This window comes from Budorcas taxicolor, chromosome 24 (assembly GCF_023091745.1).
Source record: "Budorcas taxicolor isolate Tak-1 chromosome 24, Takin1.1, whole genome shotgun sequence".
NCBI lineage: Eukaryota > Metazoa > Chordata > Mammalia > Artiodactyla > Bovidae > Budorcas > Budorcas taxicolor.
In genome coordinates, this window is record NC_068933.1 from 37772661 (window position 1) to 37792675 (window position 20015).

The 20015-nt window shown below is 47.8% G+C and overlaps 1 non-coding gene across 1 annotated transcript; it reads right to left on the reverse strand.

Annotated features, from left to right (window-relative positions):
• Window positions 1-782: 782 nt before the first annotated feature.
• Window positions 783-854, reverse strand: TRNAG-CCC (transfer RNA glycine (anticodon CCC)). Its single transcript has one exon. It is a non-coding gene; the product is annotated as a tRNA-Gly (tRNA).
• Window positions 855-20015: the final 19161 nt, after the last annotated feature.

A 20015-nucleotide genomic window follows, 5' to 3' on the forward strand; every position in this document is an offset into this window, starting at 1 on the left:
GTTATGTGGCCTCAGGCAAGTGACAGAATCTGTCTGGGCCCCTCAGCTGACGGAAGTGTGAAGGCAGCTCTCACCTCACAGGGGACTGAGGCATGTATGAACAGGGAAGGACTGGCTTGATGGCTTTTTGTTGTTCCTCTTGTTTTTAATGTTTATTTGGCCAGTTCATTTATTTATTTTGCAAGTTGGGGCCCGCGGTATCTTTAATTGCGGCACCTGGGTTCTAGTTCCCTGACCAGGGATGGAACCTGGCCCCCCTGCTTTGGGTACAGCGTCTTAGCCATTAGATCCCCAGGGAAGTCCCAATTGGTCGTTTTGACGAAGATGAAGAGGGAACAATTTTAAAATGATTAGAAAGACATTCTCAACAAGATCATTTAAAATAATGAAAAACTGGGAATATTGTAAGTGACTCCCATGGGGCAGAAGTAAATACCCTATGAGAACAGTGTTGAAATTAAAACCACATTTGAAGAATGTGGGGATGTAAATACTTACAAATATAAAGGTAGGTGGAGAAAGGAGGACACAACACTCTCCGAATCTTATGAAGAGTAAATACGTGTAGAGAAAAAGGACTGGGAGAAAACACTGAGAATGGCTATCTCGGGTTGATGGGCATGTGGTTGATCTGCATGATCAAGTTTTGTGCTTTGGACTTTCTGCAATATCCAAGTTTTGTACAATGAGCCTTATTACTTTTTTTTTCTTTAGAAGGTAGTCTTTTAATTAATTTATTGATTAGGCTGCACCAGGTCTTCGTTGTAGCATGTGGGATCCAGGTCCCCGGCCAGGGATCAAACCTGGGCCCCTGCATCGGGAGTGCAGAGTCTTAGCCACTGGACCACCAGGGAAGGCCTCAGTGAGCCTTGTTACTTTTAAAGAGAAAAAAAATATTTAGGAAAGAAGAACAATAAATGAGTTCAACTACTACTGAAACCATGAAACTCGGACTTGAACCCACAGTCTTTTAAGTGAGATCTCACACAACTGGTCTTGGGACTTAATGAGGCTCAGGTCTTTGATGTCTCATCACAGAAAGAACTCAGTGAGACACAAAGTGACAGATAAGAAGTGGATTTGTTAGCGAGAAGCACACTCCATAGAGAGAGTGTGGACCATCTCAAAAGGTGAGAGGTCTGAAATATGGGGTGACTAGTTTTTATGGACAGAGTAATTTCACAGGCTAATGAGCAAGAGGATTATTCCAACGATTTGGGGGGAGGGATCGATTTCTAGGAATTGGGCCACTGCCCACCTTTTGATCTTTGATGGCTTCGGGACTTTCATGGCACCGTTGGGTGTCACTTAGCTTATGCTAACATATTGCAATGATGCTAATGTGTGAGGCTCAAGGTCCAGTGGAAGGCAACTCTTCCACCATCTTGGACCTCGATGGTTCTAGCCCGTTGGGCCGTGTCATATGGCTATGTCATTCTCTTAGAGGTTGCGCCCTGCCCCTTCCCTCCTGCTTCACTGCTGTTTAAAATCTTTAGGGGGTGTTGTCTCCCTTATAATTGCTTCAAAAGAAAATAGCATAGAATAAGTAGAGAAGGGGCAAGAAGTGGCATCCTTCTCTATCTGACTCAGAAAATATCAGTGAGTGGAATAAATCCTGGGACATGGCAGAGAGGGAGAGGTGACCTTCATAAGAAAAAGGGAATAGAAGGCTGAAGAAGAGAAAATACTGCAGAAACAGAGCAGGGAATCATGCCTTCACAAAGAGGAAATCAGAGTTCCTCACTGTGAGGTAGTCTGAACTTTGGAAGCTGTTTACAGCTCAGATAAATACAAAAGCAGATAAGAGTGTAGTTAAGTCACAATTGCAAACAGTGCTTCATTGTACAGTATTTCATTAGGTTTCAAACCTCCAGGAGACATTTGCCAAAAGTCCTCTTGGTTTTCCACCAGGCCTGCAAAATGTTTTCAATGAACAACCTGCATTCAGGCATAAATAAGAACTGACCATCCAGTGACATCATGAAACATGTGTTGAGAATGTTTTATGAATTTTCATGTAACTAAAATACTTCTGGGAAATACGACCATAAACATGCCCTGAGGAAAATAATAAGTGAAAACCAATAGGATAATTATCTTAGAATCTTGATATCGATCCATGAAGATTCCTGGCTTCGTGCTTAGTAAACAGATAATGAGGCTTTACCATTGATGCTTGTGGTAAAGAGCCTGCCTGCCAATGCAGGAGACGGAGAATCAGGTTTGACCCTTGGGCTGGGAAGATTCCTTGGAGGAGGACACGGCAACCCACTCTAGTATTCTTGCCTGGAGAATCCCAAGGACAGAGGAGCCTGGTGGGCTACAGGCCACCAGATTACAGGGTAAGACAGGACTGAAGTGCCTGAGCATGCGCGCGCGTGCACACACACACACACACACACACACACACAAAGATAATGTAACATGACAGGGCTACTGACTGGAGGCAACATGAGGGGTAAAATGGTCATTGATGCCAAGTCTTCTGCTAAGTGTGCGGCCTCACATGACCTTGTACTAGCGCTTAAATGGAAAACCGCAGGAATCATCTTTAACAGGTAAGTTTCCGACAAGCGGAGCCTTCATTTGTTCTTATCTTTGAATTTATTTTCATTTACCTGTGTGTTGTTTTCCACCAAAGGCATGCTACGCAAAGTTCAGGGAACGCTCCTCAAATATTTCTTCTCCTGCCTACTATTCCACTGGCTTTGTCCCTTCAGCGTCTGTTGTGGATTTCACTCAGCCTTATCACAGGTGACACGCTGGGCTCTGCCTGGTGGAGGGTCTGAGTTCTCTAAACACAAAGTTCCCCAAGCCCCAGGAAATGCCAGGTCTGAAAGGGTCGGGGGCAGCCTCTCTGGTTTTCTTTTGGATTAGCTTGTTACTAATTTCCTGGCTGTGCTCACATTTGTAAAAATGGCATAAAGGAAAATAAACGAACATAGTAAGGATTGGAAGAACCTGAGCTTCTCACTACCACTCACCATCTGCCTATATTTTATGTGGCAAATGGGCAAATCTGCTTTGGGGAGAGATGGAAGTTTTTTGTTTGTTTTTTTCCCCCCTAGTTGTAAGATATTTTTCAAATAGAGGTTGTCAGAATAAACCCTGTTATATCTTTTGCTTATGATATCACTGTAGAGAATGTCAGAACATTAGGAAAACAAAAATTCACGTGTCAATACTGATTGTTTAAAAGTTAAACCTCATTAGAGTACGTTTACAATGTTATAGTGTCTGTGAGGACGAAGGTAACACTGTGGGGAATAAGAACAGAAGAGGATAAGAACAGAATGGTGCTTTTGGAGTTTACAAAAGTGAAATAATTAAGCCTGAGATGGCTTTTCAGTTGGGGCCCTCTCATTCCGTATGTTCCCTTGAGTGACTGTCAGAATAAGCCACCAGTTTCCACACCGTGTATAATCAGTGTGACATTTGGGCTCCATCAGAGGCCACTGTTTCTCCAGCGTTAGCCAAACCAGCGCACTTCCTGTCGCTGGATTAATTGTCAGAGCCGCCGGGTCTGGTTACCCTCCGGCTGTTTTCTCTCGGCTGGCAGGAGTGCTCCTGCCCACACTTGCATGTCATCCTCGTTTTTGAAAAAGCTTACTCCTTTGACAAATACTCACAGGCAAAGCGCTGCGGGGTTACTGCAACTACTTGAGGAAGCTTCTACTTCCTTTTGCGATCGATGACGCCTACTTTGCTTGACACATGTACGTTTGACACCGTTTCCTGCACGAGTAAACGGGAATTGTGTGGTTTTCATCGTGGCCTGCAGTAAAAGAAGAGGAGAATGAGGGAGAAAGTCATTTGAAGACTTTGCAGAAAGAAGGGATTGGGGTTCCGGCCTGTCATGGAGCCACGGGGGTAAACCCAGTCATAATACCAGGCAGAGGAACTGGCTGAATTTTATGCATTAAGCGCCAGACACAACCTCAGAGCAAAATGGAGCCTCTCCAAGGCGCTGGCCAGATGCAAGCCTGGTAAGTCAGTGCTTAGGATTGAAACTTTCCTGTGAAGCAAAACACCAGTGAGAACACGCTTTTAGGAAGGAACGTTTGAGCCTTTGAAAAGTTTTATCCTTTCTATAACTGTGACTGTGGGAAAATAAGAATCCTCACGTGGTGGGGCCTGTTATTTGGGGTGTTTTGCTGGGCTGCTTTGGGGTATGTTTTCCTTTGGAGGAAGAGGAGTCAGAAAAGGATTTACCATCTAAATCTCTTCTAGCATAAAATCAAATTGCCAGAGACTTGGTGTTTGAGAATCTAGGCAAACTGATGACCTTGAATTATGCTTTTCTTTCAGTATGTTCTGAAATGTCAACCGATTGAATGTGTAGAGCTCCCATGAACATTCACTGAGGGGAGAGTTTATTGGAAAACTCAATCTATTGTGATTTAAGGAGCTCTAGTTCTATAAAAAAGAAAGCAAGAAAACTTTGCTTTTTGCCCTCTATTTAACAACATCTTTATCATTAAAGAGATAAAACCATAACCAAAGCAGTTGATGACAAATACGTAAACAGCAAAAATGTTAGAATGAGATCATGTATTTCCAAAGAAAAGTTGAAGATGTAAATTAAAAAAAAAAGAAAAAGCCAAGTAAAAAATATAACTTTTTACTTTCTGCTTATGCATAACAAATTGCCTCTGTAATTGTCGTCTAAGATGGCCTTTATATGGTTCTTTGCCCTCATTAAGCACGTGGGGGAAATAACTAAATGTGAAATCACTGCAGTTTATTAAATGTCAAAGAGGAACTTGTTAACCAGACAGATCAGATAACCAGCTGCTGTGCAGAGCAGTCGCCAGCCACGGGAAATGTCAGCGCTGCCTTTAAAGACAGCCGATGACTACACAAAATGCATAGCCCGTAAATAATTAGGAAAAAAAAAAAGATTAGAAAGCATGCCACTTGTGTTAACCTATGTGTTCCTAAGAAGAATAAGTATCAGAATGTGTCATTAGTAACACTGATTACATGTGGTTGGGTTAGAAACTGAGATGGTCAACTTGCGGCCTGATTCCAGTCTCAGGCAGACACACAGGCAGGGTATGAGCAGAGCAGAGCAGTGGAATTCCGAGGACACATCTTGCAGGAGGGGAGGCTGTGGGATATGGGGGTATGAACTGAATAGACAGGGGTCCCAGGAAAAGGTCTTTGTCATGAAATGGGACTTTCCCCTTCTTTGTCCTGGGGATTTCTCTTCCCTGAAATGGAGGCAGATGGCGTCTGCTTTCTGGAAGCTCTCTCTTTGTCTTTGGAACGGAAGAAATAAAATTCCATGGAAAGGATCCTGGACAAATTAGGAAACCCTCAGAGGGCCCATGGAATCCTTTAAGAGGTCCGTCCTTAGCTGGACCTGAGAAGGCCTGTGACCCTCTTGCAACTTGGCTGAATTGCAGGCTGAAGAAGCACTGCTTTGCGCGAGGAGCGGGTTTGAGGGAAAGGACATGCGCAGTGGAGGAGAGACGCCGCCTTGAGAGCTGAGCTCATGCTGCCCCAGCACCACGCTTATTATCTCAGTATATTTAGAAGAGCCACCCCCGTCCAAGACCCTTGCACTTTGTGTGTGTGTGGGGCGGTGGGGGGGGGGGGGGGGGGGGTGGGGGGGCGGGTAGGGAGCTGTCTGTGTAGAGAGAGGGCAGAAAATGCTTCTTGCCCTGTGCAAGCAGAGACACGTGAGACGCCTGTCACTAGGTCAGTCTCGGGCAAGTGGTGGTGGAGAGGGTCCGGACCATGGGAGACGCCAGGCTTTTGGAGGTAGCCCTGACCTTGATCCTGGAGGGCTGAGATGGAGATGGAGACGGGGAGCCAGAATCTAGAGCGTTACCGGGCTGTGCTTAGTTGCTCAGTCGTGTCTGACTCTTTGCAACCCCATGGACTATAGCCCACCAGGCGCTTCTGTCCATGGGGATTCTCTAGGCAAGAATACTGGAGTGGGTTGCCATGCCCTTCTCCAGGGGATCTTCCCCACCCAGGGATCGAACCCAGGTCTCCTGCATTGCAGGCAGATTCTTTACCAGCTGAGTCACCAGGGAAGCCCTTCCTGAGCATTAAGACCCCAGTAAGACGAGAGGTGCGTGGCTCTGAGGATCAAGGCAAGCAGAGAAGTAAAGCTGGTGACGAGTTCCGACAAAAGGGGCTGGTGGGAAGGAAGGAGTCGTAAGGGCTGGTCTGCTCATATTGTGTGTCTGGGGCCTGGGTGAGCTGGGCATGGCTGTAGTGACCTGAAGGTGCTGTGGCACTCAGGCAAACAGGATAGAACCTCATGCGTGCCCGTGTGCTAAATTGCTTCAGTTGTGTCGGACTCTTTGCCACACCATGGACTGCAGCTCGCCAGGCTCCTCTGTCCATGGGGATTTTCTAGGCGAGAGTACTGGAGAGGGTTGCCATGCCCTCCTCCAGGGGATCTTCCCAACCCAAGAGTCAAACCTGTGTCTCATGTCTGCTGCATTGGCAGCTGGGTTCTCTACTACTAGCGCCACCTGGGAGGCCCACAGAACCTCATATTATGGACTAAAGGTCACCCTAGGAAATCTTCTGTTCTGTCTCCCTCTTTTCACTCACATGAGTGGCACCCAGAGATGAATCCAGATTCCATAAGCAGTCATGGCAGAGCCCCACCAAAGCCTGCCTCCTCCTCGCGCCCACAGACGGACAGCCTGTGCCTCGAGGCTCTCAAGACTCGTCTCAGTGTTCCTTTCCCCTCGTTTGTATCTGTCGCCCCAGCTGTGAGGGTGTGTGGCTAGCAGACCACCCTCTCCTCTGTCCCCGCGAGGGTCCTGTGTCCCACCCTGTGCAGCAGGGCACCCTCCCCCAGCAGAGTAGGGGAGAGGCTCACGACACTCACAACCCTTCCTTTCGGGATCCTTTGAGCTCCCGATCACTATCGCTCCTTTCAGCACTTTTTGCTTGTTACCTGCTGTTGATTTCAGGGCCCCGTCCATGATCCTTGCTGTGCCCTGGCCCTTGGGTCCTCTCATTCCTGTTCCCCGTAATCCTGTCCTCCACGCTCGGCCAGCCGCTCTCCTCCCCGTCCTCACCTCCCCTGGCCTTCATCACCTGCCTCCCACTTCCCACCTCCATCCCTGTCGACCCGCCCAGCACATTGAGCCCAACAAGGCTCTGATCCCAGTGGGAACTTCACTCCACGGACTCGGCCACCTGTTCTCCACCCCCATGCCCTGTCTTCCCTCTTCGCCCAGTTAAAGTTCTGCCGCCAGTTGGTACAGTCACTGTCTTGGGGACACCCTGGCCCTCACCTGGGCGTCTCTTCTTCATTCTTCTCAGTCAGCAAGGCCACAGGTCTGCCCCCTCCCGCCCTCCCTGCCCTCGTTTTCTCTGCTCCGCGACTGCACAGCTGAGTGTGGCTCCTGCACACTCTCATCACACCCTTTCACTCCGTGTTCATGACCAGCATCCCCGGGTGGGCCTCGAGGCTGCCTGGAGAACATCCTGTATGTCCCTGGGGTCTGTGCGCTCTCCTGCTGCCTACAGAGACCTGCCGTGCCCTTTTCTCTCTGGAACCCCCTGGCATCTTTCCCCCATGTTCAGTCTCAGCTGATGGCTTTGGGTCTGCTCACTGAGAAAGTGGGTCATCAGAAGGGACCATCCAGACCCTGCGCACACATCTGGTCAAGAAGCCGCTAACCCTGTGTTCCTGCCCCTTTTCCAGGTGTCCAGGCTCCTGGGGCCAGTGGCCTCCCCGGGAACTAGCCCCATCAACATCACCGTCACTTCTCAAGACCCGCCTCCAGCAGTCAAGCCCCTTCTCTACTGGGTCATTCCCACCGGAAAGCAAGCAAGCTTTGTTTCTCCCATCTTAAAAAAAACACAACTTTTTATCGATGTTATTTCTTCCCTCACTATTTTTCTGCCCTCTTTCACGAAGAAATTTCTCAAGAGTTTTCTCCACTTTCTCTCACCCCGTTCCCTCTTGAACCTGCTGTGATCAGACTTCACTCATCCACTTCCGCAAACCCCTCTGGACAATGTCAATAATAATACCTTCAGGCACGCCAGTCCTGTCTCCAAATTCATCTCAGCTGACTCGGTCGAGCTCAGCCTCCTCCTGACGTTCCTCCTTCGCCTTGAACCACGAGTGCTCAGGGTTTCCTTCTGTCTCAATGGTAGCTCTCGGTATCCTTGGCTGTTCCCTCCTGCCCCCACCTCTGTACCATGGAGCTCCCAGAGCATTAGACCTCGTCTCCTACATGAAAGCTCTCTTTGGGTGATCTAGCCCAGACTCATGGCTTTAAATACCAGTCACGTGGCAACAATTTCCCAATTTAACACCCATCTGGGACCATTTCCCTTGAACTTGAGACTCACAGCCAGCACCTACTCAGTACCTCACTTGGGTGCTGTATCAGAGTCTCATCAGAAGGGCAGAACCACTACGAGTGATGGGAGCTATTGAAGCATCTGTGAAGAGCTGCTGGCTTTGCCCCCGGGGTGGTGGTAGGGGAGCCCGTGGACGCTGTACCAGTGCTTGGGAAGAAGGGCAGAACCCGGAGTGGGAGTGAGCTGGACAAACTGCGGCCACGTCTGCCTCTCAGGGCCTCCAACCTGGACCGCAGGAGGGCCTGCTGAAGAGCTGCAGGCACCTGAGCCCGGTCGGCAGAGCAGGGAGGGGAGGGTGGTGGGGTGGGGAGGGGCTGCCTCCTGCCTGGGTGCCCGGTGTCCACGGTGCAGCAGGGCCCGTCCAGACCCCAGATGCTGCCTCATCTGCACCTGCCAGACTCGGCACAGACCGTCGGTGACCCACCCGGGAACCTGGGGAAGGGGTCCTGGGAAATGGGCTCCATCGCATTAATAGCTCCAGAGATGCAGCTCAGAGCCCTCGTCACCTCTAGTGACTCACACCACGCGCTCCAAGCTCTCCCCTTGAATATTCTCCATCTACAGTCCTTCTCCATGCTTCCAAAAGCCTCAGCGTCTTTCTTGACTCTTCTTTTTCTCTCCACCCTTCATACCATTTTCCAGGAAGTCTGGTCAGCTCTTGGAGAAGGCAATGCACCCCACTCCCGTGTTCTTGCCTGGAGAATTCCAGGGATGGGGGATCCTGGTGGGCTGCCATCTATGGGGTCGCACAGACTGAAGCAACTTAGCAGCAGCAGCTAGTCAGCTCTGCCAGAATCTGACCCCTTGGTCCAAGTGCGGGGGTTTCCCACCTGGACCTCTGCAGATGGGGGGTTGCTCTCTGCCCCGTCACAAACCCCCTCCCCTTGAATTTTCCACACGGCAGCCTGGGGGGCTGCTGTGAAGCTCAAGGCAGGCCCCACCACTCTGACGCCCAAACTCTCCAAGTGCTCCTGTCATTGGAGATTGTTCTCGTTGTTGAGCCCTGTTGTTCTCATTCTTGGTCATCCTCAATTGATTTTTTTTTTTAAGCCTAGCTGAATCTTATGGGAACAATTAAAATTTCATGTCAGTTAAACAAATACTGACTAGAAAATTCAGGCATTATGTCTCACAGTTGTAAATTGGAGTGTGAAGCAGTCAGGTAACTTTGAATTACAGATGATGTGTATTAAGTCAACCAACATCTCTTGTGTTCCAGAATACATTTCTAAAACTTGAGGTGTTTCTCAGCCACCATTCCTGAGGCTGTTTTATTTTGATTTAGTTTAGTTTAAATGTAGTAGAGGATTCGATGTTTTCTTACTTTTTGAACAGGAATCAAAATCTCTTCCAGCTCTCTCAGTCAGCCAGTTCAGTCGCTCAGTCATGTCTGACTCTTTACGACCCCATGGCCTGCAGCACGCCAGGCCTCCCTGTCCATCACCAACTGCCGGAGTTCACTCAGACTCCTGTCCATCAAGTCAGTGATGCCATCCAACCATCTCATCTTCTGTCGTCCCCTTCTCCTCCCGCCTTCAATTTTCCCAGCATCAGGGTCTTTTCCAATGAGTCAGTTCTTCTCCAGCTTTCTAGTGCTATGTGATAATTAACTCTGAAACTTAGCATCTCAAAACAAAGGCTCTTGAGTAGCATTTCTCATGGGTTTTGTGAATCAGGAACTTGGAGTGGCTCAGCTGAGTAGCTCTGGCTGACACTGTCCGGTGGGATCAGCAGTGTGTGGGATGTCTGGGGGCTGGCCAGGCATTTCTTCCATCACGCCATCTCTGCTTTTGACTAAGGAAGCGTGTGCTTTCTCATAGCGTGGGTGTCTCAGACTTCTCCCAGGTGGCACAGGGCTCCAAAAGCTAGTGTCCTGAGAGGGAGAGACAGGAGGAAATTATGTTGCCTATAATGACCTTGCCTTGGAAGTCATCCTGTGTCACGTCTGCCATTCATTAAGACAGTAATCAAGTCCCACTCAGGTTCAAGGGGAGGAGATGTAGACCCCATTTCTTGATTGGGAGAGCTAAAAAGTTCTGCAAGGGCATGTGAGGGTCAGGAGTGTCATAGCAGCCATTTTTGGAAAATACAAAATGCCACAATTTGTCCTCTGGTTGCTGTCATCCACATGCCCTCCTTATGCAAAAAATGCATTCAGCCCCTGCCCCTCAGGACACCCCCAAATTTTGTGCAATAAGATATCAGGCTCAGGCTTGAGGTTCAGGATCAAGTTATTCAAATCAAGCCTAGGACTTCCTTGGAGGTCCAGTGGCTAAGACTCTGAGCTCCCGATACAGGGGACCTGTGGTCAGAGAACTAGATCCCACATGCTGGAACTAAGCTGTTGCATGCCGCAGCTAAAGATCCTGCTTGGTGCAACGAAGACCAAAGGTCCTGCACGCTGCCACGAAGACCCAGCAGGGCCAAACACATAAACAAGTACTTAAAAATAAATAAATCAAGCTTAGGTGCATCTGAGACTTATCAAGGGCATTTCTTCACACACAGTTCCTTGTGTAACGTTCCTCTCAATCTTGCAAACTAGACAGGACTTACCTGCCCTCTGCCTGTGCAGCTCTCAATCGTGGGGCAGCATGGGATAACCTCTGTAGATGCTCCCACTCGAAAGGGGGTCACAGGAGATGCACAACCATTCTAAACCCTGCACATGCCGCTGGGTCCTTGATTAGCTCTCAGGCCCATGTCTCTAGAAACAGCTCCTGACAGCTCTTTATTCTGCCCTCTAAGCCCGTAATTCCTCCCTGGGATTAAAATGTAGTCATGTTTACAGCTGAGTGGTGTTCCCATCCTGCTTCTTGCTTGTGGGTCCAAAGGTCTTTTTATTTTACGTTTCTGCCCTTTTCTCGCCCCGTTGATGTAATCTTCTGCTGCCACACTTTTCTTGAAAGCTTTGTGGGTTTCCTATGAATCCTACAGAGGTCTGTTTGGTAGGAAAATAGTAACATATATAAACAGAAAATTTCACAGAAAAAATTACAGATGGCCTTCAAATATATGAAGGAAAGCTTACCCTTGCTCAAAGTAAGAGAGATGCAGTTTGTAATTCAATAAGTCAGCAGGAGGGGGTTCCCACGGTGCTAGTCAAGTTTTCTATTTCTTCATCAGTGTGCTAATCACAAGGATGTGCTCATTTCGTGAAAATTCACCATCTCCGCGTTTCTGATAGGTACACCTTCTGTATATACATTATACGTAAATAAGATAACAAGCAAACTGCATGGAAATACCACATCTTACAGATAAGTAAATATCCCAAAGACAGACACTATGTCCCGTAGAGAAGGCAGCGGGGAAACAGGCCTGCTTATCCGGTGCTGGTGGAGATGCCAACTGCCGACACCCCCGGGGTGTTTCACAATGTCTGGAAAAATTAGGTATGCCTTCTTCCTTTGATCTGGCAGCTCCATCTCTAGGAATGGATGTCAAAGATACGCTGGCATCATTACAAAATGACAGCATGCACATGGCTGCTTATTGCGGCCTTATTTGAAATAGCAAGAGATGGTAAAAAATCCAGATGTCGGTCAGTAGGAGTCGGTTGCTGTTCCTTCCATACAAAGGGTCACCCTGTAGCTGCAAAAGGGATGCAAATGGTCTGTACACATCCCCCTGGAGGAACGGTACCCAGAACCCTGAGCTATGGAACAGTGTTGAAGAGAAAGACCTGGTAAAACAGTATATGGGTTCACCTAGAGTTTCAAAAAGAAACAAGTGAAGAATAAAACTAATAAGAAAAATGCTTACCTTTGGGGAGAGGGGGATTAGGGTGGAGGGAACCAAAGTGAATCTTTACTTTGGAAACATGTGATGTTTTACATAATTTTAAAATTTCAAAAGCACCTTTAAAACAACACAAAAGGAAGCAAATGAACCCAAGAATCGTATAGCAAGTTTGTGAAATTTAGACTGAGGGTGAGTACAGTGAGTAGAACATGGGTCATCCTAAATAGGGCACTTCGCGGGTGAAAAGGGGTGATTTTAATAATTATTCCCAGACAACAGGTGTCAACTGGACTGACCTGGGCCCATCAGGACCCGTGAGTACCCTAGTCATGGTTGGATGCTCTCAGGAATTATTCTTATTTCTGTTAGGCGCGACGATATCACCTAGAAATGCATAGCGAAGTGTTTACAGGTGACATGACCTAACGTGTGGGATTTGCTTGCAAACATAGCTTCTCAAGGGCTTTCCAGGTGGCTCAGTGGTAGAGGATTCGCCTGCTAATGCAGAATATTCGGGTTTAGTCTCTGGGTCCAGAAAAATCCCCTGGAGAAGGAAATGGCAACCCACTCCAGTATTCTTGCCTGGAGAATCCCATGAACAGAGCAGCCTAGGGGGCTACAGTCCACGGGGTCACACAGAGTCAGACAGGCCTGAGCGTGGAGCACGATTGCTCCTCAGAGTGTGAGTGCATCAGAGTCACCTGGAGAATGTGGGAAAACACGGAATACTAACCCTCACCACAAAGACTGATCCAGTGGGTCTGGCGTGGAAAATTGCATTTCCACCAGAGTGCTGAATGAGCTGGTATTGCTGGGCTTTAGGCTCATTTTTCTTGTAGCAACACTGTAAAACATTTCAGTTCAGCTAGAGTGTAGGTCTCTCCACTAGGAACTCTGTATCTACACACACAAACACATCAGCTGCTCATCCTGGCTGTCCCTGTGAGAGGAGGCGTGTGTGTGTCTATGTGTGTGTGTGAGTGAGTGTGAGTGTGTGTGTGTGTGTTGGGGCGGGGGGGCTGCGGTGAGATCACTGTCGAGGTCAGGCCACGAGTCCCGTGGAGTTATTTTACTGTTCTCTCCAGCTTTGGATATGTTTGAGAATTTCCTTTATTATACCTTTATGTATGGTTTTCAATTCAGGAGATCTGTGTCCAACTCAAAGGGAACCTCTTATGTTACTTTGATTCCCTTATTCAGATCACACTGATTTTCATTATTATTATAAGAATCATGTTTATACTTCTACCAAAGCAAAATCCAATAAAAATGAAACACATTTGAAAAATTTACTCTAAATGCTATCATCTGTGATCCACATTTTATGATTTTACATACAATTGTGACTCCGTGAGGTAAAAAAAAAAAAAAACTACAGCATTTGATCAGGCAGTGAACTTGAAAGTAGGTATAGAAAATCATCGTCTTATTTTTCTCCAGTGCAGAAGGAGCGCTTCTAATCACTCTCCTGCACTGCGTTGTCTAACTGTTCCTCCAGTTTTCGCTTCCTTTTCTGACGCTGTGCCTCTTCTTGTCTCTTTTTTGTTCACCCTTTTCTGCTCTTTTGTCTTTTCCTTCATCCTTTCTGCCTTTCTAAAGTCATTTTAGATATTTTTTGGCTTTAGGTAAGGTCCTGTATCATTTGCAAAGTGATTAGGTTATTTTGTATTTTTCCCTTAAAAACTGAATTGCTTTGAGATTCATATGCGGTCTTTGTAAAAAAAAGAAACCTTTTCATTTCGTATTGGAGTATCGCTGATTCACAATATTGTGATAGTTTCAGGTGGACAGCAAAAAGACTCAGCCATACATACACCTGTATCTGTTCTCTCCCAAACTGCCCTCCCACCCAGGCTGCCCCAGGACACTGAGCAGAGTTCCCTGTGCCATACAGCAGGTCCTTGTTGGCTACGTGAGGTCTTCAGTTGGCTTCTTTTAAAGCACCTGAGTAAGGCAGTAGCTCTTCACAGGAACAAACAAACAAGCACCGATGTGGTGCAGTCCGCACCTTCTGGCCTCTTAAGTGGTTTGGTTTCTCCCTGCATATGCTCCTGGGAAGCCTGTGGTCCGACTGGAACATGGACTTTTGCACTAACCTCCGAAAGGCCCATTCAAGACAGGCTTCCCTGCCTGCTCCCTGAGTTCTGTGATCTAGCTCAGTAAGAGAAGATGCTGCAGTGTTTCACATATATATATATTTTTACAAACTTCGTATTTTGTAACAGTTGCAAAAGAACAGACTGTGACTCACACAGTTTGGCTGGCGCCACGTGTACTTCAAGTGCGCTCATGAGTGACGTGAACTCACCCGGTTCTTTGGGCTGAAACAGCCACCAAAGCTGGCAATACAGATGCTGAGAGATCTGTGTAGGAGAAGATGGCAAACATTAAGGCCCTCTAAAGCTCCAGGCAAGCCTGGAGTGGATTACCGTGCCCTCCTCCAGGGGATCTTCCTGACCCAGGGATCAAACCCAGGTCTCCTCTGTCTCCTGAATTGGCAGGCGGATTCTCTATCACTAGCGCCACATGGGCAGCCCTATATAATGTATATGGTATGTCAATTACATCTCAATGAAACTGCAAAAGTTTAAAAGAAGTCTCTTAGGGTCTTTGGACTAAAAGCCGGAAGGTTAAGGAAGGGAATAGGGGATCATTCAATGCAACATACAATTTGGAAATAAGAAAGCAAGGCATTCAAAAGGAGTTAGTCACTCAATTGCCAGGGCAACTCTTTTATGACGGAACAAAAGGAAGACATAGGAAAGTGCTCTCCTCCTTATGGCTAGCAGAAGAGGAAAAAATAGAAAGAAAAAACCATGGTTAGCTACAAGGAAGAGAACACTCAGGAAGAAAAATAACTGTCTCCTAGAATTTAGATTCCTGGGATAGTTAGGAAACAGATACTGTCCTCACAATTAGAATAAGGAAGTAATTAAAAGCATGACAGCTGAAACAATGAGCTTTCTTGGCAAGTGAGGTTGTTCTGTGCGTATAATGTGTCTTAGGTAATTTCTGACTTCAAGGAAAGGCTGAGTCTTATCCCAGCATCAGGCGTGTTGAACTTGAATTCTAGTTCTCTTACTACACAAATATACCTGGATATTTGAGATATTCAAGTTTCTTTAAATCTTGCTCTGTATCAGCTCATGTTGGTTATGCCTGAGTTAGTGAACAGTTTTTCCTCTCTCAGTATATTTTTGGTAAAGAAGAATTGGCTGGCTTGTAATTGAGTGTATTACTTCTTAGCTAAGAAGTAAAGCCAGCTCACCTGTGGACCCAAACTTAAACACCACTCTTTGCCTGATGGAAACATAATCAGTGTTCTAGGCTAGTATTTATGTACTCAACTCTTCTGGGATAATGTACATTTTAGGCTTAACATTTTATAGAGGATAGTCACATGTGTTGTGTCAGTGTCTATAAGGTCAGCTGAATATTTCCTTTCTTTTTTAAAAAAGATTTATTGGCCTGTAGGTCTCAGCTGCAGCATGTCAGCTCTTTCCTTGCAGCGTGCTGGCTTCTCTCTAGGTGTGGGGCTTAGTTGCCCTGTCGTGTATGGGATCTTAGTTCCCGGACCAGGGGTCGAACCCACATCCCCTGCATTGGAAGGTGCATTCTTAATCACTGGGCCACCCAGGAAGTCCCTGAATATTTCCTATTTCTAATAAAGCCCTGGCTTCTGGGAGCTTGCTGTCTTCTGCATGGGGTGGAAAGTCCCAGAAAGCTGTTACCTATTACCTGGGGCTCTGCTGACACTATTTCCACAGACTCACAGACTGAGATTGGCAGTGTTTTCCTCTTGCCTGGGCAGAAGCCAGGAATTAGTTCCTTGACAGGGCTGAACTGTTGCCCTGCACCTTCCGAGCCAAGCCTGCAGACCAGGAACACCCATGGTGAGGCCGTGACGAGGCTCCTCCTCGGCAGTTCTTGCTGAAAAAGTCCAGGAACGAAGACAATCACCACCTCGCCTGAGGGATGTCCCTTTGTCCCTGTGAGAGCAGCTGAGACAAACCCGTCCTGTGTTCAGGCCGAAGGCCACAGTCAGCCACAGTTTCTCTTCTAGAAAAAGTGGGGCTTGTGAATATCACTCTGCCGCTGCCTGAGCAGCACCCTTCTCCTCGCGTTAAGCCCCATTTTACCAGGAAATGCAGTGACTGAAGGGAGATGCGTTAGATGAGAACCAGTTTCCATAGCGTCTCTGGGGCTTGTTGGGTAAACTGCGTTTCCTCCTGTTCCTGCCCCCATGAGCGGGAGAAACCTGCTCCCTGGCCACTCAGAAGTTATCAATGAAAATAGTCAATAAACAATCAAGAATAGGACCAGAAAAGAGTTTTACTTGCGCCAAACTGAGGACTAGCCCAGAAGCCCACTTCCCGCAGTTGCTCAGTTTTATGTCTTGTCAGAACAAAGACCATTAAACAAGTCAGGGATACAGTTCTTCAATGTAAAACAAGACAAAAACAAGCAAAAAAAACTCCCAAACCCCCACAGACCAGCACATCGCAGGGAGTCAGTGTGGCCTTGGCACCTGGGAAGGGGGCCTTGGCACCTGGGAAGGGGGCCTTGGCACCAAAGGAGGAACAGCCCTGGTGTCCCGGGAGGAACCACATTTAATTTTCGTTTTTAACGAGGGCATCCTTCACTTCTGCTCATGTGCCCTTTTCTCTAATAATTAAAACAGGTGTTCAGTGTACGTCTGATAGGCTGCACACAGACGCGGTTAGCGTCTTAGTTAGCATAACAGTCGCGGTAACTCATGGACAAGCCAGAGTGATTCCCCATCTCTCAGCTCGTGGACATTTCTTTTTGCAGAAGCTGGGGGGCCTCTGTGTGCCTCCAGTTTCCTCTTGTCCACGCCCCTGTGTCTGTCTCACTCTCCCTCCTACTTTAGAGGAGAAGGGATCCTTCACGTCCCTCCAAAGCCGTCTGTTCTCATTCTTGCTAATGGTTGCTGTCGTCTCCCACCGTTCCTGGGGTCGGGTTGCAGCCGCTCCCTGCTCTGCTTGTCTCTTCCGTTTACTCCTCTCCACCCCCGACGCCTATAAACGTGCACACACGCCCTCCTCACATAGGCCTTTCAGTTGCTTCCTTCACACGTGTCCCCCTTGTTTCACTGAGGGGGTCTCTCCCATCACTGCCCCCTCTCCTCGGCTGCGCTTCCTGACCGCTGGAATCCTGGTTTCTGTCCTCACCACATGATTAAACTGTCACAGCAGAGGTCATCTGTGACCTCAAATCCAATGTCCTCCTAAGTGGTCACCTTCCTGTGTCCCTCGACAGCCCTCTTTTCTCAAACCTCCCCCGACACCTCCCATCCTGGGGTTCATGGAGCTGCCCTTCCTCGACCTCTCTGCTCCCAACCAGGTGTCACCACGGTTCTTTTTCTCATCAGGGCTGGGGCGATGGGCTGGTCACAGGCTCCTGCTGTGTCCCCAGCACTGACACGCCCAGGCATCATCATCCCTTGGTTCTATTCCTCTCTTCTTCCCGGGGGGATGGTAGACCCGAGAAGCCTTCCAAATATCTGACACTCACATTCAGAAGCTGCCACTTTTGTGTCCCTTCCTTGCCCTCATGAAGGAAGGAAGTCGCTGTTGGTGAGAACGGCCTGGGTTGTTCTCTGCCCTGCACTGGCTATTGACGAGAGTCAGAACAAAAGGCTGTTTTATGAGGGTGTGTTAAAAATCAGGTCGGCTCTTGCTTCTGACCCTTTGGTTTCTGGAAATGAACACACAGTACCGCCGTGTCCACCTGCTTGGGTGTATCCCGGCTCCCATGGGGCTGAGGTCCACACTCCTTCCTGCATGAAACAGTTTTGAGGCACGAGTGCATATTTTCACTTGGGAACAGTGGTCCTTACTACAAGGCACAGGACACCCCTTCACACAGCCTTGAGAACTGTCCAGAGGGCCTCCTGCTGCAGCCCTTCTGTGGGCCTGGGGATGGTCTCCGGAAGGCCAGGGCTGCAGTGTCGGGCTGCTCATGCTGCGGGTCCTGGGTGGGGTCTGTCGTTACTTGCTCATTTCTCATTTCAGCAAAACCTTCCTTCCTCTTCTACTCCCCCCTACCCCCCCGGCTTTCTGCCCTTACTCCCTTCTTGGTCATGGGCTATTTTATTGGAAAATGCAAATAACCCCTAAAAAAATTGCATTTTTCATCTCTCTTCTGAAGAACAGAGGACACAGTTGTGCAAAAGCTGAAGTAAAAGTAGCAAAAAAGCGTGAAGTGAAATGTGATCTTTGCGCTTCCCCTGAGGGAGAAGGAAGCAGAGAACCTATGAGGGAGGCGCTGGGATCCCAAGGCCCTTCCTGCCCTTGACATTTCCAGGTAACCAGAGGCAGCGCACCTGGCCCCCCAGGGAGGTGGCTGAGAGTTTCAGAGCCTCAAGACTCACTCATGGGGCACTGGCGCCACGTCTTTGTGAAGTTTATTTCCAGCACTTGTTAAAACCCCGATGTACTGGTTTTTGAAGGAAGTAAAAATACTGATTTTGTCCATCTCCAAACAGTCCCTTATGTTCATACCACCTTCCCTGATAGCTTAGATGCTAAAGAATCTGCCTGCAATGCAGCAGACCTGGGTTCAACCCCGGGGTCGGGAAGATCCGCTGGAGAAGGGAATGGCAGCCCACTCTGGTACTCTTGCCTGGAGGATCCCAAGGACAAAGGAGCCTGGTGGGCTACAGTCCGTGGCATTGCAAAGAGTTGGACACGACTGAGTGACTGACACTCTCACTTTCAAACAGTCCTTTGGTTTTCTTTCTTTTTTGTTTTTGGATTAATTTTTAGAAGGGTGTGAACACCTGATAATTTTCCGTGGAGCATTTGTCCCCTGTCACACTGTGAGGCTGGAAAGGTTTATCAGAAGACTCACCCTTTTGTTTACCTTATCTTCCACTTTTACACATTCTAGACAATTTCAAAGGTTTACGTGGCATAAAACGTGGCTTTAACTCAAAATGGAGGTGACCTGGAGGGGAAGAGGCTGATGATACGTCACACCGTTATTCTTCTCGCAGTCTCCTGAATATCCCAGCCATTTTTATCCAAACAAAAAACTGCAGAATTCCCTGCCAGTCCACTGGTTAGGACTGAAGAATTGATGCTTTCAAATTGTGGTGCTATAGAAGACTCTTGAGAGTCCCTTGGACAGTAAGGAGATCAAACCATTCGATCCTAAAGGAAATCAACCCTGAATATTCATTGGAAGGATTCCTGCTGAAGCTCCAATACTTTGGCCACCTGACACAAAGAGCCAACACATTAGAAAAGATGTTGGGAAAGATTGAAAGCAAGAGAAGGGGGTGATAGACGGTGAGATGGTTGGATGGCATCACTGACTTAATGAACATGAGTTTAAGCAAGCTCTGGGAGACAGTGAAGGACAGAGAAGCCTGGCATGCTACAGTCCGTGGGATTGCAAAGAACTGGACACAACTGAGTGATTAAACAACTACCACCATCACCACCGTGGTTAGAATTTGGTGCTTTCACTGTAAAGGGCCTGAGTTTGATCCGTGGTCAGGGGACTAAGATTCCACAAGCCATGAAGCCCGCCAAAACAAAAACAAAAACCTTTGATTTGTTCCTGTGTTGAGTTTTGCTTCACGTTTCCTTTTGGAGTCAGGGCCCTCACCAGTCACCGCTCGGGACAACAAAGTGTCGTCCAGCATCTGAAACTTCAGGACACCCATCCTTTAGGATAATCCACATCATCGGCAACTCAGCTGCAAATGTTTTGGGGGGGATCTAATGTCTCTGCAGAAGCTGAAAGGCAAACTGCAGGAAATCCATGGTTTCAGAATTCCGTGTTCAGGGAGGTGAGTCTAGGATTTATGTTTTAGATACAAGTGGACACAGATAGTCACAAAATTCTCTCTCTTGCTGAATAGCTGGTATGAGAACACACCCCAAAAAGTACAA